The sequence below is a fragment of the Scylla paramamosain genome, chromosome 16 (assembly GCF_035594125.1).
Source record: "Scylla paramamosain isolate STU-SP2022 chromosome 16, ASM3559412v1, whole genome shotgun sequence".
NCBI lineage: Eukaryota > Metazoa > Arthropoda > Malacostraca > Decapoda > Portunidae > Scylla > Scylla paramamosain.
Genome location: NC_087166.1, coordinates 11,670,542 through 11,697,932, shown reverse-complemented (window position 1 = coordinate 11,697,932; position 27,391 = coordinate 11,670,542). Strand labels below are relative to the sequence as shown.

The 27,391-nt window shown below is 44.4% G+C and overlaps 1 long non-coding RNA gene across 2 annotated transcripts; it reads left to right on the top strand.

Annotated features, from left to right (window-relative positions):
* Positions 1–1,291: 1,291 nt before the first annotated feature.
* On the top strand, positions 1,292–26,595 carry LOC135107808 (uncharacterized). Of its 2 annotated transcripts, none has more exons than XR_010272004.1 (3): positions 1,292–1,448; positions 25,109–25,164; positions 26,544–26,595. It is a non-coding gene; the product is annotated as an uncharacterized LOC135107808 (long non-coding RNA). The 2 variants fall into 2 exon arrangements; XR_010272003.1 differs by having other exon boundaries at positions 25,109–25,169.
* Positions 26,596–27,391: the final 796 nt, after the last annotated feature.

Here is a 27,391-nt window from a genome sequence, read left to right as displayed (position 1 = left end):
TCAGCTGCTACAGTAATTTCAGGGTGTATGAAGTGCTGCAGTCTGGTTAAATAACATAATTGAGGAGGGACGGTGAGGGCAGCTGGGTGACATGAACAACAGAAAAAAAAGGGAAAAAAACAGGATTAGTACTAAATATAAGTGATGTCACCATTGTCACCATCATCATCAGCAACAACAGCAAGACTCAAGCAAAACAAACAGCTGCATTTGGAGTGATGAAGACAACAACAATAGCAACATCAAAAGAAAAAGAAGAAAAAACAGCAACAACGCCAATGCTAACAACAACAACAACAACAACCATCACCACCAGAAACAACAAACACTACCATCACCACCACCACCACCACCACCAAACACCTACCAACAACAAACCCCAACACCGATAAAAAAAGAAACACCACCACCACTACCACCACCACCACCACCACAACAACAACAACAACAACAACACAAACAACACCACCCAAGTTATCATCACCAACAAAAGCAACAAATCATAACAGCGAGGGAAGGAAAATCAAACCATCACGTTAATCACAGGTTTTAAAAATAATCGACTTGTCAGGAAGAAAATAAGAAGACTCGAGCGGCGCATTCAAACCACTTACTCTCCCATAAAGCAGATAATAGAGAGGCAGGCAGGCAGACAGATGGTTACTTAGATAAATAGATAGACAGACAGATACGGCAGATAGATAGAGGTACGGCCAGAAGATTGTGCACGTATATCATTCTTTGCATACTTTAGAGAGAGAGAGAGAGAGAGAGAGAGAGAGAGAGAGAGAGAGAGAGAGAGAGAGAGAGAGAGAGAGAGCACTTAAATAATAACAATGAATCACAGTGAAAGGAGGTAATAGCTATGTTATGGCGGACAGGAAGTCATAAGAATGATAAGAAGTAAATAAAATGACACAGTATTTGATGGTAAAATTACAAACCACAACGAAAATCATAAATAAAAGTAAGATTAGTACGAATGTTAGAGAAATGTATATTCTTATTAAGTTTTCAGTTATAAGCTAAGAATACGACGTGGAATAGAAGCAGAAATTAATAAAGTAAGTCATTTAGCTAGCGGTTTCGAAGCAGTGAAGTGAGTCATTTACTGAGCAGCTTCAAAACAGTGAACCGAGAGAAAATATATATATTTTTTACAGTTTCCAATAATAAAATAAGAATACGACAAGGAATATAAATAGAAATGAACGAGATATGTTTACGAAGCACTTAAGTTTCACCCAAATACCGAGCGGCTTCGAAACAGTGAACCGAACCGTTGCGACTCACTCCGGCCACCACCACCACCACCTACATCCATTCCGCCGCATGTACTGCTTGAGGAGCTGCGTGTCAGACTCATTGCTTTTCCCAACACTTCCCTGTGCTTAGAGTGAGAAAAGGACTACCAGATGTGTTCCCTAGTCCTCTTTCCTACAGTCCAGGTATGTTGAGGTGGTTACTTGCATGTATTTGTAGTAAAGTGAAAGATTTGACCGTCTATATCCCAAGCCTAGTAACGCTGCCAGGCCGGGAAGCCATGTGTTGCCAGATGTTTCATAGCAGCGTTTATTTCCTTGCATCTCATAAGGCCAGGATGTTACGGAGCTGTATTATTGTTAGGTTAAAGGGATGGTTTTCAATGTGGGAGGTTTTTAGGGGTTAGGGATCCGAAGATAGAGTGAATGTTGAAAATGAGGGGGTGGTCAGGTGTGGTGTGTCCGCGTGTCGCCATGTTGTCTTGCCGAGGACCCACAATGCACTGGGAGTACTCCGATTATATTCAAGACTAGTTGAAGCTACACGTGTTTTTAAGGATGTTTTTTTATGGTTCTAGTGATAGATTAACAAGATTTCTACATTATTAACAGAACACTCTTGAGAACCCGGTTAATTATCTCTACGGCTTTTGAAAATTGTCGTGGTGAGAGTAAAGCGTTTCTTAACACGGGCCATATATTATAGGGGCTGTATTCTTCATAAAGTTATGACGTCATAGCTATGGCAGATGTGTATCATAACTTAGAACGTCTTTCATAAGTCGTATGCCGTAAGTCACGACGAACAAAACAATCTAACATAACCGTCTGCTACATGTAGCGCTTCCTTGATTTCAAATACTAGAAGCCGAAGGAGAAGCTGCCGTTCACTATTAATCTATATCTTATATAAATATTTCCTTCGTTTTTATGTATTAGGAGAAGAGACACAATAGGTAAGATAGTAATTCAATCTCTGAAACACAGTAAATGTGATCCCGTTGGAGCGCCTCATTGAAAAGTCTTCAAGTGGTTTTGGTAGTAAGGACGGCTCTTTCGACGATCCCCTAGGCCATCACTACTGCACAACTGCATTTTCCCAGTACCTTTTCCCAGCAACAAGATACATACGTTTTGTGTGATTTCTCCTTTGTGTCACACTGTAAAGCTTCCCTCGCTCTGCATCAACAGGGATCACGTCAACACTGATAGTCTCATCACCACCACCACATCCACCTCTTCTCCACTCCACCTCCACATCAGTGCCACTCCAACACCACTTTCCCCTGTCGCCGCCACCCATTCCATCCTTCGCCTATCGCCACTACCTTCATCTCCACTACGGCAATTGACTCCCACCCGGCCCATCGTAACCAACCTTCCATAACAGAAACCATGCAAGGAAAAAGGAATGAGAGAACTGAGGTGAATAAGTGATTGGCTTGAGAGAGAGAACAGACATCAAGACGAACGGTAGGAAGGACAGACAGACAGACGGAGACAAGAACGAGACAGGGATAGAGATACAGACTGACCGATAGCAAGGAGTGAATGAAAGTTGAGGGCAAAGCTTCCTGTAGAGATGACCCAGCGCTGACCTCCACTCCTCCACTCTCTCTCTCTCTCTCTCTCTCTCTCTCTCTCTCTCTCTCTCCTCTCCTCTCTCTCTCTCTCTCACTTTTTGATTGGAGTACATGTTGAGGCTTTGTGGGCTTATTTCGTTAGTTGCTGTTTTTTTTTGTTTGTTCTTTTTCCATATTATTTCCTCCTCCTCCTCCTCCTCCTCCTCTTCCTACATTCTACTTCTTTTCCTTTTTTCCGTTAACTTGCGTTTTTCGTATTTTTATTCCTCTTCCACCTTCTCTTCCTCCTCCTCCTTTTCCGCTTTTCCTTTTCCTCCTGTTCCTTCTTTTTTTCCTCCTCCTCCTCATCCTCCTTATCATCATTATCATATTCATCATTAACAGACTCATTATCAGACGGACATTAACACTCCTGACTGTTTCCACCACCACCACCACCACCACCACCACCAGCTAACATGCCCATAGTGGTGAGGGCGCCGCGAGGGACAGGGCGTGGGTTGCCTCTAAGGCCTAAGCAGTGGGCGCGTGATAGAATGTGTAGGCGACTCTCTGTCAACTCCCTACCTCTGCCTCCTCCGCCCTGCCCCGCCCCACCCTGCTGCTACTGGTGGTGGTGGTGGTGGTAGTGTCTATTAATACTGATATTATCTTTACTATTATTATTGTTACTACTGCTACTGTTTCTTCTTGTGCTGCATATGCTACTACTACCACTACCACCACTACTACTACTACTACTACTACTACTACTACTACTACTACTACTACTACTACTACTACTTATATAATAATAATAATACCTCCACCCCATGTTTATTGATGTGTCAATTAGGGGCTCCATTACTTGGAGGTCATTAGCCCCAGCTCCCGCTGCTATTGTTAATTATACTACTACTATTACTACCACCACCACCACCACCACCACCACTACTACTATTACTACTACTACTACTACTACTACTACTACTACTACTACTACCAGTATTTCTTGACCTTAGGAAGATTTATCAGGAATTTTCTGTGATCTTCATTATACAAACAAATAGCTGCATATATTTATCTTTCCTACCGTTTTTAGGAGAGTTCATAAAGAAGCGTGCGTCTAACCCTCATTCATATCAACTAGCAGCATTGGTTCGCGGCAGTGCAGTTAACTAAAGCAAGGACGGCGGGAATACCTTATCATCTGTTATTTTTCCCCCGCGTGTCAATCCTACGCGTATCTTGGCATCTTTGCTTCGCTGCTCCTTGTAATTAAAGGCCCAAAAGGAGGAAGATGATTACTTGAAACGACCTTGGATTATGCACGAAAAACAAACTGTTAAAATATTCTGGTGTCTAACGAGTGTCTGACGAGCAAAGGATAACTAGTGGTAAATGATGCGCAAGAGAACAGGACAAAATAAACTAATACAATAATGCTTACTCTCTCTCTTGACGTCACGTGTACAAGTAATATGAGAAACGGGAGGAAGAGAAGGTGGAAGAAGGGGCATGGTATGAGGAGGAAGAGGAAGAAAAGACAGCAGAGGAGGAAAACGAGAGGGAGAGTGAAAAGACAGAGGAGGAAAAACGATGAGAGAAGAAACATAAGAAAAGCAGAAGTAGGAGGAGGAAATGGAAGAGGAAGAGGAGTACGAGGAGGAGGAGGAGGAGGAGGAGGAGGAACTGAACAAACACTCTTTCTGTCACTGAGACTCGTTGAGTGGCTGGAACGAGATGAAAAATGTTGCTTTGACTAAGAGAGAGAGAGAGAGAGAGAGAGAGAGAGAGAGAGAGAGAGAGAGAGAGAGAGAGACGCTTCACCTAACTCCACCTAACAAAAAAGCACAATTAAAAGAGTAAAGCTTAAGATCAATAACAAAAGTAAGGCTCAGTAAACTTTAAAACGCCTCTTTCTTATCGCAATCAGAAAGGGAGAGAGAAAAGAGAAACACGGAGAGAAAGGGGAGGGAAGAATGATCACAGGGGAGGAGAATTATTAAGGCGGAAAAGGTTTGTGTGTGTGTGTGTGTGTGTGTGTGTGTGTGTTGGGGGGGAGTGATGGGGGTAAGATAAAGGATTGTAACTCTTGTATCGTAATTCTTAAACCTTTTTGACGTATTGTTCTCGTGTTTGTTGTGTTGAATGAGAGAGAGAGAGAGAGAGGGAGAGAGAGAGAGAGAGAGAGACGTAAATATATACAAAGATAGACACGCATATATATAGAAAGGCTTACATAAATAAATAGACAAACAAACGAGGTGGCGAGAAAACTATATAATCACTAGTCCAACCTTAACACCCCCACACCAAACTACCACCACCACCATCACCACCACAACACCACCACCACCTCCCTAATGATAAACAGCCTCCTCGCATTAACACGAAAACAAAGAGGCATTAGAGAAGAAAAATACACCCACCACCACCACCACCACCACCTCACACCTCCCCTCTCTTCCCTTCCACCACCTACTTCTGCCACCTCTTCCTACTTCCCTCCACCACCATCCCCTACACCTGCTCCTACCTCCTCCCCCCCAGCACCACCACACCTCCCCTCTCTCTCTTTACAAATCTCTCATCCCTTCCCTTTCCCTCCACCACCACTACCATCACACACCTCTGTCTCTATTTGTCTCTCCTCTTCCCCTTTCCTTCCCTTCTCTTCCACTACTCCTTACTTTCTCTCCTAGTCTTTCCTCTCCGTCTCCTTCCTTTCCCCTCCCTTCTCCCCATCGCCACCCCTCTCTGTCTCTACTAGTCTCTCCTTCTCTTCCCCTTCTTTCCTTTCCCTCTCACCACCTCCCATTACTGTCTCTCCCCTCCTCTTTCCCTCCCCTCTCCTCCCTTCCCCTCCCCTCCCTCAGCACCTCCTCCACCCCGGTAAGCGACGGGGCTCACTCGGAGTATAGAATCTGCGTGACCTGATGGTGATTTCTATGCAAATTGATTCTGTGCATTTTGCTCCGCTGGCGAGATTGGACCAGGCTCGATTTTTCACTGATAAGAGTGGGGGAGGTGGGTACGCCTGCCTTGCCCTTGTTAATCACGGGTTTCTTTCGCTGCCTTGGTAAACAGTGGGGTCGAGAGAGAGAGAGAGAGAGAGAGAGAGAGAGAGAGACTGGGAGTAAGACAAATAGATAGCTTTGATAGAGACTGACAGACAAACAGACACGTTAGGAGAGGAACAGACAGACAGGAAAGTTAGGAAAAGAACAAAGAGAGAGACAGACAGACAGGCAAGCAAGCAGACAGACAGACATACAAGCTGGGAGGGGAACTGACAGACAAACGGATAATCAAAGAACATGTATAACAATGAGAAAATTGACAGAGAGAGAGAGAGAGAGAGAGAGAGAGAGAGAGAGAGAGAGAGAGAGAGAGAGAGAGAGAGAGAGAGGAGAGATGTAAAAGAGGAGTGTTTTGAGGAGACAGACAGCGATTGGAGAGGGAAAGGAGAGATTGGTTAGGGAATAAGAGGGAAGAGTTGTTGATTGGAGAGATAACACTGATTGGAGGAAACGTGATTAGAGAGAAAATTGGAGAGAGAGAGAGAGAGAGAGAGAGAGAGAGAGAGAGAGAGAGAGAGAGAGAGAGAGAGAGAGAGAGAGAGAGAGAGAGAGAGAGAGAGAGAGTATACACAGACAACCACAAAACGAAAGCAAGGAAATTATATCGGGAAAAATGAAAGTTTGTTTGCTAAAGTGACAATTAGAATTCTTGACGGGTCTGTAAGAACAAGATCAGGAGCAGGAACTGAAAGTGATTGTTGAACTGCTTAACGTCGATTGGTGGTGATGGTGGTGGTGGTGGTGGTGGTGGTCATTGTTGTAATAGCTGCAGTGGTAGTGTTGTTAACGATAGTGATGTATTGGTGGTGGTTGTAGTGGTGTTATAATGGTAGTAGCGATGGTAGTGGTTAGTTACGTATTGGTGGTGATGGTGGTGGTAGCGGTGATGAATGGAGGACGTGATTGGTTGTGGTGGTCGTGGTGGTGATGTTAGTACTGGCAGTAATAGTAGTGCTGGTTGTTGTTGTTGGTGGTGGTGGTGGTGGTGAAAGATGTGGTATTAACTGTGGTAGTAGTAGCAACAGAGGTAGTAATAGTGCTGTTGGTTACGTACTTAGTGACTCATGGTGGTGGAGGAGTTAATGGTGATGGTGGTGGTAGTGGTAGTGTTAAAATTGCTAGATATGGTATTAATTTCCTGTTAGCCATAGTGGATGTGATGTTAGTACTGGTGAAAGTGTTGTTAGCAATGGTGACTCGATGTTAGCGGTGAACGTGGTGTAAGTGTGGTGTTAAGTGGTAGTTGTTATTAATGCTAGTTATATAGAAGTGTTGTCTAGTAGTTTCGGTGGTGCTAGTGACGTACAAGACTCATAGTGGTGGTGCTAGTGATGGTGGTGGCTGTGGTGGTCCTGATGATGGTTTCCTTTTTAATACCAGTTGCAAAAGTAGTGCTGTCTGATAGTGGTGATAACAGTGATGTATGAGTCGTAATGGCGGTGGTGGTGGTGGTGGTGATGGTGGTGTTAGTAATGGTGCTGGCTGTAGTTTCCTTGCTAATGTTCGACAGAAGCAGTGTAATTGTTGTCTGGTAGTGATGGTGATGGTAGTGGTGTAGAAGAGGCTCGTAGTGGTGGTGGTGATGGTGGTGGTGGTGATGGTGGTGGTGGTGACGGCGGGGTTGAGTGCCCGGCTCAGACCGCAAGTCTTCCGCTGCCCGAGGCTGTTTCCACACAACCCTGCTGTTCTTTGCTCCTTCCTGCCTCGTTCCTTCTGCTCTTCCACCACCACCAACACCAACACAACAACAACAACACTCAGTCATTAATCCATCAATTCTAATCTAACAGACGCAAGATCATCTCAGTTCCTTCTCTTCCACCACCACCATCACCACCACCACCACCCCATCACTCACTCACTCATAATTCCATCCATTCTAATCTTACACAAAATACACAAAATCACCACAGTTCCCCTACCACCACCATCACCACCACCACATCACTCAATCACACTCATATCCCCATCCATTCTAATCCAGCAAGCCTAGAATCACAGCAGTTAAGCCCCTGGAAATAATTAACGCAACAGGTCGTGACGCGGGGTTGTCTTAGGGCTTAATCACGCGTCTGTGAGCAGCAAGCAGTGATTATTGTCTCGTTTAGGTCACTTATAAGGAATGTATTGAAAGTTTGTGCTCTGAGGTAAATATTTGTTTTTCATCAGTGTTTTGGCTTTTTATGTTTGGAGAGAGAGAGAGAGAGAGAGAGAGAGAGAGAGAGAGAGAGAGAGAGAGAGAGAGAGAGAGATCGTTAGTGATAGAAAAAACTGATGGAAATACAAACAAAAAAAGATGTATGAGAAAAGGAGGAACCAGAGAGAGAGAGAGAGAGAGAATGATCGTTATTATTAAAAGAAACTGCTAGAAACACAAAAAAAAAGGAAAAAAATAACAGGAAAAAGAAAAAAAACATTACAAAAATCATCTGTAAGAAACTAACAATAAGATAAAACAATCCTGTAAATACAAAAAGAAAAGATAAGATAATGTATAAGGAAAGAAGAAAAAAAGGAATAAGAAAACACATGAGAAACTTAAGCAATGTTCGTGAATAGAAAACAGACACAAGACTAAACAAGAGACTGATGGAAACTTGCAGGAAAGAAACCACAACAGGAGGAAAGAAAGAAAGAAAGAAAGGAAGGAAGGAAGGCAGTGGGAACGTAATGAATGCGTGGAGGTGGAGGAGAGGGAGGGAGACAGGGAGGGAGGTAAAAGTCGGAGGGAAGAAACAAGAAGGGAGGGAGAAAGTGGAGGAAAATTGAGAATGAATGGAGGGAACGGGAAGGGAGATGTGGGATGTCTGGAGAGAATGTAAAGAGAGAGAGAGAGAGAGAGAGAGAGAGAGAGAGAGAGAGAGAGAGAGAGAGAGAGAGAGAGAGAGAGAGAGAAAGCTTATTTCCGGACGAACTTAAGTTGTAAAGTTGGTTTAGGCGTGAAGTTTAAGAAGCCCTCTCTCTCTCTCTCTCTCTCTCTCTCTCTCTCTCTCTGCGTCACGTTCATGTATTCCTTCACTTCTTTATTAATGATTCCTCCTCCACCTCCTCCTCCTCCTCCTCCTCCTCCTCCTCCTCCTCCTCCTCCTCCTCCTCCTCCTCCTCCTCCTCCTCCTCCTCCTCCTCTAAATTATTGGCATACAAGCATGATAAGCTCAACAATACACCGCTGTTAAGTATAAGACACAATACTCCCTCGTGTATACTTGCGATTCCTGTTTAGATACGTACATAAGATATACACGTACATGGCGAATGCGCACACGAGGCACGTACTTACACAGAGTACTTCAACACACACACACGCACACGGGCGAGGCCAAACCGATCGCGAGGATGTTTATGATGATGATTATTATTATTATTTTCGTTGTTCGTTTCATCTGTGTTGTTTTATCTCGTTTTTTTTTTTTTTTTTTTTTGTGATGTGTCCTCGTGAGATAAGGATAGGGACCTTGGGTATTGTTTGTTTGTTTGTTTGTTTGGTTTGTTTTATTGGTGGGTTCTTCTTCCTTGGTCGTCGTCGTCTTTGCCTTTTCTTTTCTTCCGTGTTTTTTTTTTCATTTGTTTCTCTTTTCTTGTCGTTTTAATACTAATCCTATTTATCTTTTTGTGGTTCTCTTTCTTTCATTCGTGTTCTTTTTCTATCTTTTCTTTCTTCTTCTTCTTTCGTACTGTTGCTATTACTGTTATTATAATTGTTCCTGTTACTGTTTCTTCCTGTCATATTACCATCATTTAATTTACGTACATATCTCTTTTCCTCAGTGTTATTTGTCGCTCTCGTCGTCATTGTTACTAATACTGCTGTTACTGTCGTTGTCATTGTACCCGGTCTTATTATTCATTCCTTTCTTATCAATATTCCTCTACTCATCTACATCCATCACTCACTGCGTCACCACTGAAGTCTACTGGTCAATCCTGTGGCGAGACTCCAGTACCCTCTACACGCCTGTACCATCACACCGCAGCTCCTGTTCACCTGCCAGGGGATAGATAGGAGGGGCGCACCAAGGCTTCGTGACCTCGCTGGGCGGCGGGAAAGCAGGAGAGTGAGGCCAGGCAGACATTCTCGTGTGTGTGTGTATGTGTGTGTGTGTGTATTCATCAGTAGACTAGTAGTAGTAGTAGTAGTAGTAGTAGTAGTAGTAGTAATATTGTAATTTTTCCATCTCTTGCTTTCACACACACACACACACACACACACACACACACACACACACACACACACACACACAAGCACAAAAAATGGATGCCTTGACAGGTTAATGAAAGAGAAGGGAAGCAGTGTGTGTGTGTGTGTGTGTGTGGTGTGTGTGTAGTTCCAGTCCTAATTCTCTCTCTCTCTCTCTCTCTCTCTCTCTCTCTCTCTCTCTCTCTCTCTCTCTCTCTCTCTCTCTCTCTCTCTCTCTCTCATTTATATTCCTTTCCTAAAAAATTTATTCACAAATATACAAACCAAGTTGTTTATTTTGCTATCTTAGACATGACATGGAATTTACACCTTCCTTTGAGTGCTTCTTGTTATCACCACCACCACCACCACCACCACCATGACCATGACAGGAGACAACAAACAAGAGAAGACAAACCCAGGAGAAGATTTCACTCCTCTCTGTTGACTTAATAGAGCTCATGCCTTGCCCACACACACACACACACACACACACACACAAATACTAAAAACACTGGACAGCTTACGTATAAAAACCACTTTCTCTCTCTCTCTCTCTCTCTCACTCTCTCTCCTCTCTCTCTCTCTCTCTCTCTCTCTCTCTCTCTCTCTCTCTCTCTCTCTCTCTCTCTCTCTCTCTCTCTCTCTGTCGGAACCATAGTAAGAATGAGACGAGGTTATGAATGAATGAACCGACCAACCAGTCAGCCAGCCAACCTACCAACGTGCTACTGGTTTTGTGAATGAATGAACAGAGACCGACTATCACTGACATATTGAGGGTACGAGAGACTCTGGGCGCTCGCTGACTGGCTGACTGGTCATACACACCATCACCAGTACCGCCACTACCATTGCTGACGCCCCTCGCCTCTTCATCACACACTCGCCCCGTGTTTGAATGGGTACGCGAGCTGGGTGTCTTCAGGGCATGGGTGGCTGGAAATGTTGCCGCAGATTCCTGGTCCATTATGGGGTGCTGTGAGGGTGGTGGTGGTGGTGTGACCCTGTTTTGTGTTTTGTCTGGTGGTGGTGGTGGTGTTTTGGTTGTTTTGTTGTGATTGTTGTTGTAGCATCCGCAGTTATGGTGATCGTGAAGGTTGTAGTATTTTTGATAGTTATAGTTTAGAAGTAGCAGCAGTAGTAGTAGTAGTAGTAGTAGTAATAATAATAATAGTAGTACTACTAGTAGTAGCAGTAGTAGTAGTATTTTTATTATTTTTAGTAGTAGTAGTAGTAGTAGTAGTAGTAGAAGCAGAAGCAGTAGTACTTGAGGTGAATTGCTTCAGTAATAGTTATGATGAGTTGAATGCCCCTCCCCTACCTGTCTGTTCTTTCTCCTCCTCCTCATCCTCCTCTTCCTCCTCCTCCTTCCCCCCTCCTCCTCCTCCTGTTTCTCCCTCTCTTCCCCTTCCCTGACCCTTCCCCCCATCTCGCCTTCCCCTCCTCTTCCCCCTTCCGTAACGGGACCGCCAGCATTGCAGGCTAGACTAACTGTTGTCCACCGTGGATTAACTATTTACTACCGCCCAGAGGTGAACGCACGCCGCCGCTAAGTGTATGAAGAACAATGTATGAATGTATGAAGGCAGCAAGGGGATGTGTGTTTGGTATTCATGCATGTATGTTATGTATACTTGCATGTTTTTTGCTGGGAATGATATCAAAGGGTTTAATTAACAGAAGGCAGTGTTGGTGTCCGGTCCGCCAGGCACGCTGATAAACATTGAGACGAACGATTCCAAGGCAGTAGTGGTGTCGCTGCGCCTCCTTGTGAAGGGAGGTGAGGTGAGGCGAGGAGGGGAGGGGAAGGAAGCAGAGCAAGCAGGGCAGAGCAAATGAAGCAATACCACAATGCCACGGTGGTTCTGATCTGCTTGTGTTTGGTGATTGTTGTGCCGGGCGTCGCTGTGCCTCGCTCCTCTCCTGGGATAAGACGCGGCTTACATTACCTCGCCTCCACTCATCCCGCCTCAACTGTCCGTGTCGGTATTCCTAATATGCCTTATTTTTTTGTTTAGTATAATGGCTGTTCTGTGTTTTCACTCGACAGAACTTTTTTTCTACGTCCTTGTTGTCAGTGCTTCGTGTTGCCTCGGCCGCCTCCTCGCCGCAGCTGACCTGCCTCGGCGGCGGCTGTGAGGCCTTGCGGAAGGGGTCGTTGCAGTTCTAGTGAACATCACTGCTCCACACAATCTCTACAGCTGTGCCTCTACCCTTTCCCTCTCGAGCACCGCCTGCCTCCCCTGGCTGGAGCTCATCCCATGAAGGGTTTTCTCTCATGCAGGGCTCTGCTCCCCCACCATAAGCCCTGTCACTGAGCCTCGTTCCCCCATAGGGCCCCATTCCCCGCTAAGCTCCTTCTCCCCCATAGAGACTCCCCTATAGAGACTCCCCTTTTTGGCTTCGTGTCCATGCGGGTCCCCTCCAAGGGTCAAGCCTCAGCCTTGCGCCTGCCCGGCATCGTCATTACGGGTGGGCACCGCGCTGACTGACAAATCAGCAGCCTGGGTCGTGCCGCACGTAGTCAGGGTGTTGTGCACGGCGCCCACCTCCCGGTAAGGCGGTGCGGCGAGGCGTTGGAAGGCAATGATCCGAGCCCTGCACGCCCACCTGCCTCGCGCCTCCACGCCCCGCCTCATCCTGTACTCGTGCTCCTTCAGGCCTACTGGAGAGAGAGAGAGAGAGAGAGAGAGGATATCTATGAAGGGTTGCAGTTTGAAGTTAGAACACCTAGTGGCATCGAACGTCTTGGAAACAAAAAAAAATAATCCACGCAAAAGATATGTCGCAGGAGGCGATGACGCGGCAGGGCAAAGCTGGCACCACACCACCACACCACTACACTACCACACCTTTCAGCCAGCAAGGCCAACCCTAAATACCACCACCACCACCACCACCACCACCTCCCCAATAACATCGCGCCATCAGGGAGTGGCTGGTCGACCCTCGCCAGCCATTCCGATGTAGTGAGCCACGATCCGCCGCCGTTGTGTTGATTGTTTGTTTTTTCATGTATTTTTCATCATTTTTAGTGTGTGTATGTAGGCGTGTATTTATTGTATTTATTTATTTATTTATATATCCATCTGTAAAAAACCGGAAAGCATGTTATTTCTACCTACGTTATTCATTTCTTTATTTTCCATTTGGTCGTTTCTTGAGAGAGGAAAGGAGGAAAGCAAAGACTGGAATAAGAAGGGAGGGAAAGAGAGGAAGAAAGATTGGTATGGAAAATAAGATGTGGATAAAGAGAGGAATAGGAGCCGATTTAGAAAGGAGGGAGAGAAGGAGAGAAAGGAGATATGTAAGGTATAGGAAGAAAAATGAGAGGTAAGGAGTAAAAGTAGGGAGGGAGGGAGGGAGGGAGGGAGGGAAAGGAGGGTTAGTATAGAAAGTTAGACGTGGGAAGAGAGAGGAAAGGAAGGAGTAAGAAAGAAGAGAAGAAGAGAGAGAACGAAGAACTAGTACCTTGTTATTTCCTATCTTTTATTCTTCTTTTCTTTTCACGTGTTTCTTTCGTTCTTTTCTCCTCGTCTCTCCTCCCTCTGTTCCATCTGTCATCCTTTTTTCTCTTCACGTTTCCCTTTGACTCTTCTCCTTCAGGTCTTTCTTCTTCCCTTTTCTCTTTTTCCTTTCTTCTTTCTTTCCCGATTCCTTGAAAATTTAGTCGGAGAGCCCGAGAGAGAAAATACGGGTTTCCTATCTGCGCGGCGGCGGCGGGAAGGAAAAAAAAAGATAAATATTACAAGAAAGAAATTTGTGACATTGAAGACTGAGTGAATGAAGACGAGAAAGGAGAAAAAAACTAAGATGAGTAATGTGACAAGCGGCCATGTTGGATTGACAAAGGAGACAGGCAGACGGGAGATAAAACCTGGAGGAATGTAGAGGAGGAAGAGGAGGAGGGGGGCAAGATGAAAGAGGAAGGGAAGGGAGGGATACGAATGGGGAAAAATACTATAGAGAGGGAGAAAAGACTTAAGTTTTGAACGTGACAGTGGAGAAAAGTCAGGGTTGTGAAAAAGTCAAAATAAAACATGTCTGGGAACAATAAAGTCTCCTCCTCCTCCTCCTCCTCCTCCTCCTCCTCCAGTACCTGTTCCTTTAGCCATTGCAGAGGAACTAAGCCATCACTATAGTCATCTAGTAAAAATGTATCACGCTCAATCAAATTTAAGGTAAAGGAAGCGCCCCGTCAGGTGATAAATATTAGGATTGTATGTAGATTATAGGTGGGGTACTCGTAGAAGTAGACATCTCTTTCTTACTTTCCTCCCAAATTCCATGTTGTTTTTTCTATACATCATTATAAACCAATTCCTTTTTCGGGAGAGTTTCGGCTGGAGAGATGGGGTGGGTGGGGAGGGAGCCTTCTACTGTGCTATCAAGTCTCTCCCACTAATAGTTAGACTAGAATAGTTATCCAAACAGCCTAGTAAGGACCTCAGGGTCTCTTGCTGTTTGGTCTTCCTTTGTATTCTCCTCCTCCTCCTTTTGCTTCTCCTCCTCCTCCTCCTCCTCCTCCTCCTCCTCCTTTTGCTTCTCCTCCTCTTCCTCCTCCAAACCATCACCACCACCATAATAATAATAATAATAATAATAATAATAATAATAATAATAATAATAATAATAAATAATAATAATGATAATATAGTGACAGTTTTCCCGCTAGACAAGCGATTATGGCGCATTGACAATGATGATGATGATGATGATGATGATGATGATGATGCCAAACAACGAGCAGAAGCTAGCATAGGGTAGGTGATGATGGTCCCTAGTGATGATGGCGCCGGCAAGACAGTAAAGGAAGCCGAGACAGCAGGAGGAAGAGAGAGGAAGAAATGAGGAGGGAGAAAAATAAATGAGTTTGAAATGATTCGTAGCGTCTGGCGTCTCTCTCTCTCTCTCTCTCTCTCTCTCTCTCTCTCTCTCTCTCTCTCTCTCTCTCTCTCTCTCTCTCTCTCTCTCTCTCTCTCTCTCTCTCTGAACAGAACATTCCTTCTCATCCCTCTTTTGGCTTCCACTTTTCTTCTCTTCCCCCTCGTCCTTCTCCCCTTCCCTTCCCTCTCCTTCCCTCCTTCCTCTTCCTCCCCGACCCTCCTCCCTAAAGCCAGTCATTTTTTCCTTCCGGTTCGTGTTCCCCGTCAGAAACTAAAGCATAAAATAATCTTGCGGGGGAAAAATTACTAACACGAATAAAAGAAGGGAATGAAAGGGTTGGAGAACAGATGAGGAAAGCGTAAGCAGGATGAAGGAAGCGTTGAAACTCGGTACTCTTAAATGCTTTTTTTTTTTTCTTCATCAGGACTGTTTTCAAAGGCCACAGATGATCAGTCGGGTTGTTAAGGGTTATTTTCATTAGAAGTGTGGGATTTCTTGTTTAAACTGCCACTGGTATTATGAAAACGCCTTTCAAAAGCATTGAAACTCATTTTTAAACGCTTATCTCTCTCTCTCTCTCTCTCTCTCTCTCTCTCTCTCTCTCTCTCTCTCTCTCTCTCTCTCTCTCTCTCTCTCTCTCTCTCTCTCTCTCTCATTAGGACTGTTTTCAAAGGCCACAGAGATAATCAGCTTGCTTCTTGAGAGTGATTTCTTTCATTACTAAGGTAGATTTTTTTAAAAACTATTACGAACTATGAAAACCCCCTTGAAAACACGTGTGAAAATGCCCTTGGAAAACATCGAAAAATCCTTGAAAACCCTTAGAAAATCATTGAAAACAATCTTGAAAACAATCTTGAAAAACCGTGATAAACAATCTTGAAATTGCACTTGGAAAAACCCTTGAAATCCCCTTGAAAACACCCTTGAACCCTTAAAATCCCTCTTGAAAACACCCTCGAAAACCTTTGAAACCAACCCCCCTTTACAAACTCCCAACAGAGCCTGCCAGAATATAAGAGCCAAGAAAAAGCGAGGTTTCAGAATACGGGTTTGAGTCCTTCGTCATAACACTTCCCCAGCTCTCGCCGTTCAGTGGTTCATTGGACAGGAAGAAGCGACAAAGGAGAGCCATACATGGGTCCTCAAACCACCAGGTCGCGCCGCCGGAGGGTCAAACCGACGTCAGCCATGAATGAATCTGCTCAGGTACACTCCACAAGGCTTCGGGGTTCAGAGAGAGAGAGAGAGAGAGAGAGAGAGAGAGAGAGAGAGAGAGAGAGAGAGAGAGAGAGAGAGAGAGAGAGAGGGGATGACGTTTGCCTTCGGCTTTATCATTACTTGTGGAAAAAATAAATAAATAAAAAATTGACGGTGACTTTTCCCATGTGGCAGTTTTAGGCAGTATAGGATACGCTGTTCCATCAGTGTCTTTACATTCTCCACGCATTGTAGCGATTTCGCCAGTATTCAGTAACGCTTTGCTCTCTCACCATGACTATTTTCAAAGGCTACAGAGATGATTAACCAGGTTCTCAAGAGTGTTTCTCCTGTTGATATTGAAAACTTATTCATTTCTCACTAGAACAATAAAAACACCCTTAAAAACCTGTGTAACCTCAACTAGAGCCTTCTGAAATTAGTGTGAAGTGTTTCAGAATTAGAATTAAACTCTAGGCGGCAGGTGAAGTCAAGTGATGCACAGCGAGGCACGAGAGGCTCAGCAAGGCTCTCAGGTATGAATGGCAGCCTTGATAACAACAACACTCGCCTCGTAAAGTGCTTCGCGGCGTGGCGGTAGAATGTGCCCTTACCGCCCCGGGCCTGACCCTGCGCCGCGCCGCCCCGGGCTCTCACTGCCCCCGAGCACCGCCACTACTTGCGTCCGATACCTCGCCCTCACACTCGCCCTCGCTCCCGCCCTACGCCACGCCCACGCAGCCACCCACCTTGCCCCACACCCCGCAGCAACAGAGTGAGAGATGGGCGGTGGAAGGGGGTGAGTGTGTGAGGAAACCAGTGCATGTTTTTGGTTTTCTTTGCTTCGTCACCCCGGGCCGGCAGGGACACCGGGGAACACTTATTGGAGAGCAAGTTGGATTTAAAAGGTTGTTATGGAGGGAAGGGAGGGTTCTCTGTATCGCGCACGTGTGTGTGTGTGTGTGTGTGTGTGTGTGTGTGTGTGTGTGTGTGTGTGTGTTACTACATCCGTTCAGTTCTCGCCAGACGGAAAGACACAAGACGGTTCGCTCACACTTTCTCATGTAGTGCGTAAAATCAGATAGTGAAGGAGGAGGGAGAGGAATACTAGGAGCGGATAGTAAATATTGGTCCTCATCCGTCGGTACCTCTCAGAAAGAGGAGGAGGAGGAGAAGAGGAGAAGAGGAGGAGGAGAAGAGTGAGAGAAGTAAGAGGAGGAGGAGTAAGAAACGGAGTAGGAGGGGGAGGAGGAGGAAGAAAAGAGCGGGGGAGGGATGGAGAGGGAGAGGCGGCCGGGCGAGGGTAAGAGGAACCTGTCGGGCCGGAGGGAACACCGTGATAGCCGGCCATTACCGGTAATCGCACTTCCTTCCCCTCCAGGCAACCAATCATAAATTACCACACTCGGATGAAAAACGTGCTCCTGTTTGGCTCCCCGCGAGTCACACCTCCTCCACCACCACCACCACCACTATCACTACCACCCCCTCCACTACTACTACCTCTGCTTCTATCTCCTCCTCCTCTTCTAGCACTACAACTATCCCCCCTCTAGGTATCAGTAAGTTGCTCCAATAATCAGCTTTCATAACATCCTCAGGTCCTCCATCCTTCAGTCACACCTCCTCCTCCTCCTCCTCCTCCTCCTCCTACTACTACTACTACTACTACTACTACTACTACTACTACTACTATTCGTCTTGGCATCTACAATTTAACCCAAACAATCCACCCACAGGCCCTCCATCCTTCAGTCTCCCGTCAGCCAGTATTAGTAAGCCAAGTTTTTGAAGATTTCTCGAAGGTTGGAAAGTCAGCCGGCGGTTCTCAAATGCTGGATATCAGGAAAGCAACTGAAGTGATGAGCGATTAGTCGAACAAGTAAGCAAGCATGGGAGGTAAAGCTTTAGGAAAAATTTTTAAGGGAAACTGCTCAAATTAGTGTAAAATAACATAGTTTGGGATGAGAAGCAGGAGGTCACGACGGAACCCTGAGGCCTAATTAACCTGCTGCTTCCCTTCGTCAGTATTTACGAAAATGGACGTAAATGAAAGCCTGGCAGCGTTATTTATAAAAGTCTTGGATATCGCTCCCTTAAGAGGCTCGGGGCTGCTACACTCACCCGGCACAGGAGGCGAGCCGGCTGCGTGCGTCAAGGGTGAGGCTGTGGGATGGCCAGGCCGCCGGGTGGTTACTCGAGTGTCGCGGGTGGAGTAGTTAATCTGCGTGAATAGTACAGAAGTCCGTGCTAGACTCCGCTATTTTATTTTAATGTCTGTTCCTCTTTTTACTCCGGTAATATAACAGTTTTTCTTTACAATTTCCTCCTCCTCCTCCTCCTCCTCCTCCTCCTCCTCCTCCTCCTCCTCCTCCTCCTCCTCCTCCTCCTCCTCCTCCTCCTCCTCCTCCTCCTCCTCCTCCTCCTCACCCCTCGTCGTCGTTGTCGTTGACGTCATATTATAGTTATCAGAATAATTTTCGTGCCCTCGTCACCTCACTGGCATCAACGAGTTAGTTTCTTCATAGGTTTTCTTTTATGGTTTTCATTTCAAGCTGCTTTGCCTTTTTTTTCGTACATTTGTTTTGTGTGTGTGTGTGTGTGTGTGTGTGTGTGTGTGAGAGAGAGAGAGAGAGAGAGAGAGAGAGAGAGCAGGTAAGGAATGAACACAATGAATTCCAAAGCCGCGAGAGAACACAAACAAAGACCTGATCTGCTGAAGCGAACACCACCTGAGGACGTCATCGCTGTTCACAATAACCAAAACGCTTTGCCAACCCGAGTGGTGGAGAGGACATTTGACTGATCACACTTTCAAGACGATGCAACAATTATAAGTTCACTGGAAGAAGATTCTTATCAGACACTTATTCATTGTTGATGATAATACAATTACAGTTTTCAGGAACAAAATAGACAAAGACTTGCTGCTGTCTTACTTTAGACTGTGTAGACATTCACATACACCCCTCGTTGATGCCAAGTGCTTGTTAATGTGTGTGCAATTGTGTTCCTCCTCCTCGCCACCACCACTATTCTCATCTCTATTACTATCATCATCACCACCACCACCATCACCACCACCACCAGGACAAGAAATCAAAAACACAAACGCCCCCGTCCCTTCCCTCTCCTCTCCTCTCCTCTCCTCTCCTAGCCCCGCACAGACCCGTGTCCCGCGCCTCGCCTCCACCTCGCGCTGCTGACAAGGCGGTAATTATTCTTGAGTAATTGATGACGACTGATGAAACTCCTCGAAAACGGTAATTATCGTGAATTAAGGATAATGGTAATTGAGACGGCGGCGTGGCGGGGGCGAGAGGACACACGATTAAGGGGTCAAACACTTCCACTTCTTCGTCAGGCGGTTCCTCTCCTCCTTCATTCTTAACGCCCACGAGTGTGTGAGTGCCCTGTAATTCTCCATCACCGTCTCTATTTCCTTTAGCAGTGGCATCAGGTTCGTCATCATCTTCATCACTTCGTCAGATAATTCCTCTCCTCTTTCATGTTTAATAGTATCTTGAGTGCCTTGTAAGTGTCCATCACTGGTATAATTTCCGTTAGCAGTAGGATCGTCGTTGTCATCATCGTTATCGTCACCATCACTTCTTCGTCAGGCGGTTCCTCTCTGTCATCATCATCGTCATCGTTATTACCATCATCGTCACTATCTTCCTCGTTTTTTCGTTGTGTCTTTCATACGTGACTAATGTTTCGTTTGTTCCAGTTTACGTTGTCGTGTTTTCTGATTTCATCTCTTCACTTCCTCTCATCATTACAGTCAGTCAATTTTCTCTCGTTTTCTTCGTCGTTTCTTCGTCTTCCTCTTAACTTTGCTTTTCTATTGAATTACTTTTAGCCTAACCTATACTTTTTTATTCCAATTTTTCGTTTCCTTAATCTACATTTCTTATTTATTCATCCAATCAAAAGGATACACAGATTTCTAATCCTTTAGCCTAACCTATACTTTCTTATTCCTATTTTCGTTTCCTTAACCTACATTTCTTATTTATTCATCCAATCAAAAGGATACACAATTTTCTAATCCTTTTAACTTGATCTACATTTTATTTATTTTCTTATTCAGTATACTTTTAACCTAACCTGTACCTTATTCCTTTTTTCTTCTTTCTTTAACCTACATTTCTTATTTATCCACTCTAAGATCAAAAGAACACTATTGTCTAGTATTCATGATCATTCAGATTCACTTTATGACGAAGGCAACATCGTAATTTAATCTATTCACTTCCACTTAACACAAGGTTCCTTCATCACAACCCACTCTGAGGCATTTCGTTCTACAGTCTCTAATATTATACTAACTAGACACGGGGAAATATCTTTTTTTTTTTTTTTATATAATTATTGTCTTTTAGTTGCCGGTAATCATTTTGTACAGTGCCTTTAGTCCTTAAAACCCTATGTAATCCTTTTTCTAATCTATTCCAACTCCTCTATAGTGAGACGTCTTCTTGAACTTCTTACCATTCTTTAAAAAAACACATCCTAATTCCTTTCTTCCTTCAAGCCATAACCCACCTTACGTAATAAAAGAATAAAACCATATCCTGAAAATCCTATGCAATCCTATTCTAATCTATTCCAGCTCCTCTATAATGAAACATAATCCTTAACTCTTAACCATTCCCTTTAAAAACTACATTCTGATTCACTTCCTTCCCTCGTTCCTTCAACCAAGACACTTTTTCTCATGCACTATTGTAATTCCCTCCTGTCCTGCCTCGACCTTCTTAACCAGTACTCGGGGTCTTACAGTGCTGCCTTGTACCTCAATAACCTTTGCTAGCTTCCCGTTGTTCCCTTGTACCTTGTAACCAATTCCCCCTGGTGGTCCGTTAGAGCCCCTGGCGCCCCTGTAGTCCCTTGTAGCCGCCTCCCTGTTGGCCTTGTAGCTACGGGCCCTGCTACATCCGTCGGGTGAGGCGTTAATATGTTTTTATTGCCGTGAGATTAATGAGTGCTCGCTTCCTCCGGGCCAGGGAGAGACGTAATGTGAGGGATTAAACGTCTCCCTGCCCCACTCACTCGTGCTTTCCTCCTCCACCACCACCACCACCTCTTCCACCCTCTTGTTCCTTTCTTCCTTCCATGTATGTTATCTTTCCTGTCTCTTTTTCTCCAGTTGTAGGTGTCTCTATTTGTTCTTCCTTCCTCTTCTTCCTCCTCCTCATTTCTCTCTTCATTCTTATGTGTGTATTAGATTCTACTTCATCTTTTTTTTTTTCTCTCTAGTTGTAGCTTTCATGATTTTCGTTTGTTTTTTTTCTGCCTACGTCTCGCTTCATTCACCGGTTCATTCATTCATTTAGTTCATTCATACATTCGTTCATTCATTGATTCTCTCTCTCTCTCTCTCTCTCTCTCTCTCTCTCTCTCTCTCTCTCCTCTCTCTCTCTCTCTCTCTCTCTCTCTCTCTCTCTCTCTCTCTCTCTCTCTCTCTCTCTCTCTCTCTCTCTCTCTCTCTCTCTCTCTAAGTATACCTTTTTTTTAAGTGAACTTAGAGCTTCCGCTCTTTTCCCTTCCCTCCCTCCCTCCCTCCCTCACACCCTCCAACACTCCATTCCTCCGTCCCTCCATTCCTCCATCCGCTAGTCCCTCCCTCACGGTAATCACGAGGGAGGGAGGGAAGGAGGGAGAGGGAGGGATGGAGGGAGCACTTAAATCAGGTGACTCTACACTCGAATGAAGGTGATTTTGAGACTCTTACCTGCGAGTCTCCACCTGTGAGTCTCCAGTCAGTTCACCTGTTGACACCGGGAGCGAGGACACCCCACTTGCCACCTGCCACAGCGGAGGGGCGGCATTAATTTACCTGCGCACCTGTTGTCGATAACTGCGGGCTACTGTGGGTGGGGATGGGCGGGGAGGGAGGGGGGGGAAAGGAAGGGGCGTGTGTGGAGTGGGGCTGGATATTGTAGGGGGGAAGGGGGGAGGGGGCAGCAGTGGGTTTTTAAAGTCATTATCATCACTTACATTCTTAAACCTGCTGCTGGTGGTGGTGGTGGTGTTGTTGTTGTTGTTGTTGTTGTTGTTGTTGCCTTTACTCTATCGCTTCTTTGTCTGGCCAGGAAGCTTGCTATGGTGGTGGTGGTGGTGGTGGTGTTTTTGTTGTCTTTTGCCTTCTTGTGTTTTAGTGTGTTTAATATATTGGGAAGAGGCTGAGAGGGTGTGTGTGTGTGTGTGTGTGTGTGTGTGTGTGTGTGTGTGTGTGTGCGTGCTTGTTCAAGTCTCTTTAGTAGTTTTTATATGTCGTTCTTTCCATTTTCTTCTTCTGTCTCATTTGTTGCGATTTTTTATTTTTTTATCTTTCATGAGTAAAGTGCAGGAAAGGAAAAAGAAAGAGAAGGAGAAATGACGACGGCGAGGACGACGAAGGAGATGAGGAGGCGAAGTAAAAAGAGGAAAAGAGTAATAGCAGTAGTAGTAGTAGTCGTTATTGTAGAAGTAGAATGAAGGAGAAGAGGAAAAGGGGAGGAGAAGAAAACAAGGAGGAGGAGGAGTAAAGCAGAATATAATCAGCAACTTCCATGTAAACGTAAGATCATATCAACACGAAACGAAAGAGGAGAAAGGGATAGAGAGTGAAAAAAATAATAGATACGAAATATGAGCGTTTCTTTTCCAAGGTGAAAATAAAATGGAGGGAAGGCAAGACTAGATGTTCACCTTGTCTAGGATATTGAGAAATTACCCCTCCCCTCCTTCCTTCCCTCCCTTCCAGCCTCCTTCCCTCCCTTCATTCCTCCCTCCCAGCCTCCTCCCTCCATCCCTGACCCTTATCCTGTCCCTCTTTATACCTCCTATGCTCCTTCTTCCTCTCTCTCATTCACCTCCTTCATTCATCTTTCCTTCGCTAGTTCATTCACAAAGTTTTAGCTATTTAGCATTAACTTTTCCCTTCCTCCCCTTCCTTCCTTCCTTCCTTTCATGTTCCTTCTCTTTTTTTCTTTTTTATTCCATCCTTTCTTCCTTGCTCCCTTCCAGAGAGAGAGAGAGAGAGAGAGAGAGAGAGAGAGAGAGAGAGAGAGAGAGGAGAGAGGAGAGAGAGAGAGAGAGAGAGAGAGAGAGAATTTTGTAATATGGCATAAATAGACGAGAAACAGACAGACATACACACTGAATCGAGCAATAGGACTCAGATAGATGGGCGACAGAGATGAGAAACAGACGGACAGACAGACAAACAAGCTCACAGAATTTTGCACGTAATAGGACTCGAAATAAATGAGAGAGTCAGACACAGACATATAGACAGACAGAGAAAGATGATAAAACCTAAACCAGCCTACGTTTATTCCAGTCATGGCTTCACCTCCTTCCTTCCTCTCCTCTCCTCTCCTTTCCTCTCCTCTCCTCTCCTCTCCTCTCCTTTTCTAGTACCTTCCCCCTTCTCCCTCTCTCCCTCCCTGCCTCCCTCGGTCTGTAATCAGTACACTAGCGGGTTTATCTCCCATCCGTCACCGTGCTGGAGTGACGTTGGCCATTACAAGGTATTATCATGCCCCGCCACTCGCCTCCGCCACCATCACCACCGCCGCCTCCACTACCACCCGCCGCCGCCGCCTTCGTCCTCCGCTACCCAAATGAATCCCAGAGACAAGGAGTTATAGGGTTGTGTGTGTGTGTGTGTGTGTGTGTGTGTGTGTGTGTGTGTGTGTGTGGGTGGGTGTGTGTAGTGGTGCATTTTCTTTAAACAGATATGTGTCGTTTTCTTTATTTTTGTGGAATATAATTTTTGGAAGTTTTTTGTTGTTGTCATGGGTGTTAAATTACTACTACCACCACTGCTACTACTACTATCACCACCAGCACAACTACTACTACTACTACTACTGCTCCTGTTATTACTCCTACTGCGATTGTAAAATTACTACTACTATTACTACCATTACTACTACTACTGCGATTGTAAAATTGCTACTACTATTACTACTCCCATTACAATTACTACTGTGAAATTTACTACTGCAAAATTACTACTACTACTGCCACTACTACTACTACTACTAATACTACTGTGTCGCTTTAAGTACTATTTTTTCCCTTCCCCACCACCGCCATTACTAATGAAAAGAACAAGCAAGTTTTTTTTTTTTTCCTTTGTTTTCCAAGTCCTCATCACCTTACCCCTTTCAGCCCACCTCCTTCCCTTATTGCATTGGAAAGTTCCGTATGTGGGTCAGTCGCCATATGCTCCTCGTCATTTGAGTAAGACGCCAAATAGAAGAAAACCGGTTTCTCTCGGATGCCTTTCCTCAGTTATTTCCTTCACCGCAACTGTGTGAGAATTAAGGAGTGAAGCTTCTAAACGAGTATCTTTGAAGCCTCGTGGTATGAAACTTGGTATGGTGTATAAAGGGAAGGAAGGGTTTTAAGGTTTGGAGTTTGTTTATGAATGTTTACGAGTATGTTGTCTGATGGTGAACAGTGTCTTAAAATGTTCCCTTCTCTTTATGTACCTCGCGTAAATCATCGTGTCATCTGTTCGGGAAGTCGATGTCAAAAATGTTTTCTTAATTTTCACTTTTAAATCTGGAAAAAGAAAATCATGTGAAGCATAACGTGATAACTCAGCCTGGACTAGTCAAAGGTGTGTGTGTGTGTGTGTGTGTGTGTGTGTCAGTCTATCTTTCTATATGTAGGTTTTTATATATGAATGTTTTGTTGTTCTATATAAGAGACTGGCCACGGACAACAACAATGATAGAAAACACTATGTATGTATATAACTGTGTGTGTGTGTGTGTGTGTGTGTGTGTGTGTGTGTGTGCATTGTTCTATTTAAAAAGGATTCTGTTCAATTACGACAAAACCTATATTCAAAAAAGCCCCTGTATTTATGCATGTATCTATATCCATATGTATCTATACGTATATGTACTAAATCACTGTCTTCTCCCACAGGTATGCCTACAAGCTGTGCCACCCTCAGACTGTCCTTCCTCCTGCAGTCACTCATGGTAAGGTAAGACAGTCTACAAACCTTTATAACTTGCTCTCATTCCCTTCAATCTCTGCCTTATCTCCCTCATGCATTTAACCTTCAACATTTTCCCATTGCTTATGTCTCTTATCCTTAATATTTATCTACCTATTGTCTTCCCGCTGACTAATTTACGAGTTCATTTTGTCCTATGTATCTTTGCTTAATTCTACTCCCACATTTTAATTTGTATCGTTGTTACCAGTCACTCAAGGACGTGGATGAAGGAACTTAATATATTTGTAGTTACGCTTGAAATATTATTGGGACGCAATATCATTAGGGAAAAGGTGATTGTGAAGAGAGAGGGAAGAACATGGATAAACACCCTTATTGTACCTTTTAGTATGGGTGAGACTAAGAGCGTGATTGGAGGAACTTAAAATTTTGTGGTTAAACTTGAAATCCTTGAGGGACGTAATACCGCCAGTTTCTTTCAGGGAAATGATGATGCTGAAGAGATAGAGAGGACATTATGGATTAACAGGTCTGTTGTATCCTTGAGTATGGGTGAGGCTCGGGATCTTTAGTTCAGGGGCTTTAGTTAAAAATGGTCCTTTGAAATGGAAGGTGAGAGAAAAGAATAAGAGAAAGGAAGAAAAGAGAGGAGAAGAAAGGAATTGGAGAAAGGGCAAAGGTAAAAAGGCGTAAGAGAAAACAAGAGAAAGAAGTAAGGAATATGAAAAGGAAGAAGATAAATGAATAGAAGGAAGAAGTAAAAGGGAAAAAATGAAGAGAAAGGAATAAGAGAAAGGAAGAAGAGAGGAATTATGATGCGATTTCTGTACAGGTTAACTAGTCTACCACATTTTTTTTTTTTTTCGTATGTGTGTGTATGTCTGTCTATCTGTTGGCATGTGTGTGTGTGTGCGGTGGATGAGGAGAGGGGCGGAGTAAAGACGTGCGTGCGTGAATGAGTGAGTGTACGTGAGGCGACAGTCAGAGGAGGGAGCCACCGCACCGGGAGGCGTTCTGGCGAGTAGCTCACCCCGACACTCACTTCCTGCACTTTGGACAATCATTCTAAATTTAGCGGTAGTTGTGACACCCTTGTGAACGCCGGGGGGAGGAAACCTGCTCTTTTGGCGACACTTCACGGCCGGCTTAAAAACTGGTACAGGAGGAGGAGGAGGAGGAGGAGGAGGAGGAGGAGGAGGAGGAGGGGCAGGCAAACAAGCAGGCAGTCACCACACATGCACACGCCAATGGGAAGTCCTTTGTCTTCCAGCAGGAGTTATTATTTGACTGAGTTGCATTGAAGACCCTCAGGTGACGTCCTCTCTCTCTCTCTCTCTCTCTCTCTCTCTCTCTCTCTCTCTCTCTCTCTCTCTCTCTCTCTCTCTCTCTCTCCCGAAGGTCACTCAGGGGCAGCGCAGAACCTCAAGTGTCCAGGGGCGGTATTGAAGTGTCCAGGGGCGGTATTGAAGTGGAGCGGTGCTTTTCTGACTCTCAAGGACAGAGGATGCGTGGCCCGTGTTCCTTCGTGAGGGGGACACGGGCGCCTATTACGTGTGTGTATGTGTGTGTGTGTGTGTGTGTGTGTGTGTGTGTGTGACGCCTTGGGATGGTTAACACGACTACCTGTCTTTAACAAAGGTACCTGTACAAAAAAAAAAAAAAAAATTCTGCGATAAATTTTCCTCTAAGGTTACAGGTAATTAAATCATGAAAATCAAAGAAGAATATTGACATAAAAAGTATAGATCAATCGAAAAAGTGTTTAAAATTTTTTTAGTCTCTTTTTTTTCTTAAAAAGTGAAATATCATTATTATCTGTGCTTCACTCCTAAGAATTCAAAAGACAATTTTACATATGTATAATGTTTCTTCTTTACGTAAGGAACATATCCCATTTATGAGAAAAAATTTTAAATTGAAAATTTTTCACGTTTTTTACCAAATGTTGTTTTAGGTTTTAAGAAACTTGTACCAAAATTTAACTTGCGGTAAAAAATTTTCCTCTAAGCTTACAGGTAATTAAATAATAAAAACTAGAAGAATATTAATGTAAGAAATATATATATCAATCGAAAAAGTGTTTTAAAGTATGATAATTTTTATTAAAACTTAAATATTATTGTCTCTGCCCCACTTCTAAGAACTCAAAAGAATGTTCACATGCACAGTGGGTCTTCTTTAAGTAAAGAATGTATCCCAACTATCTGATAAAAATTTGTATATTGAATCTTTTTTTTTTCACTTTT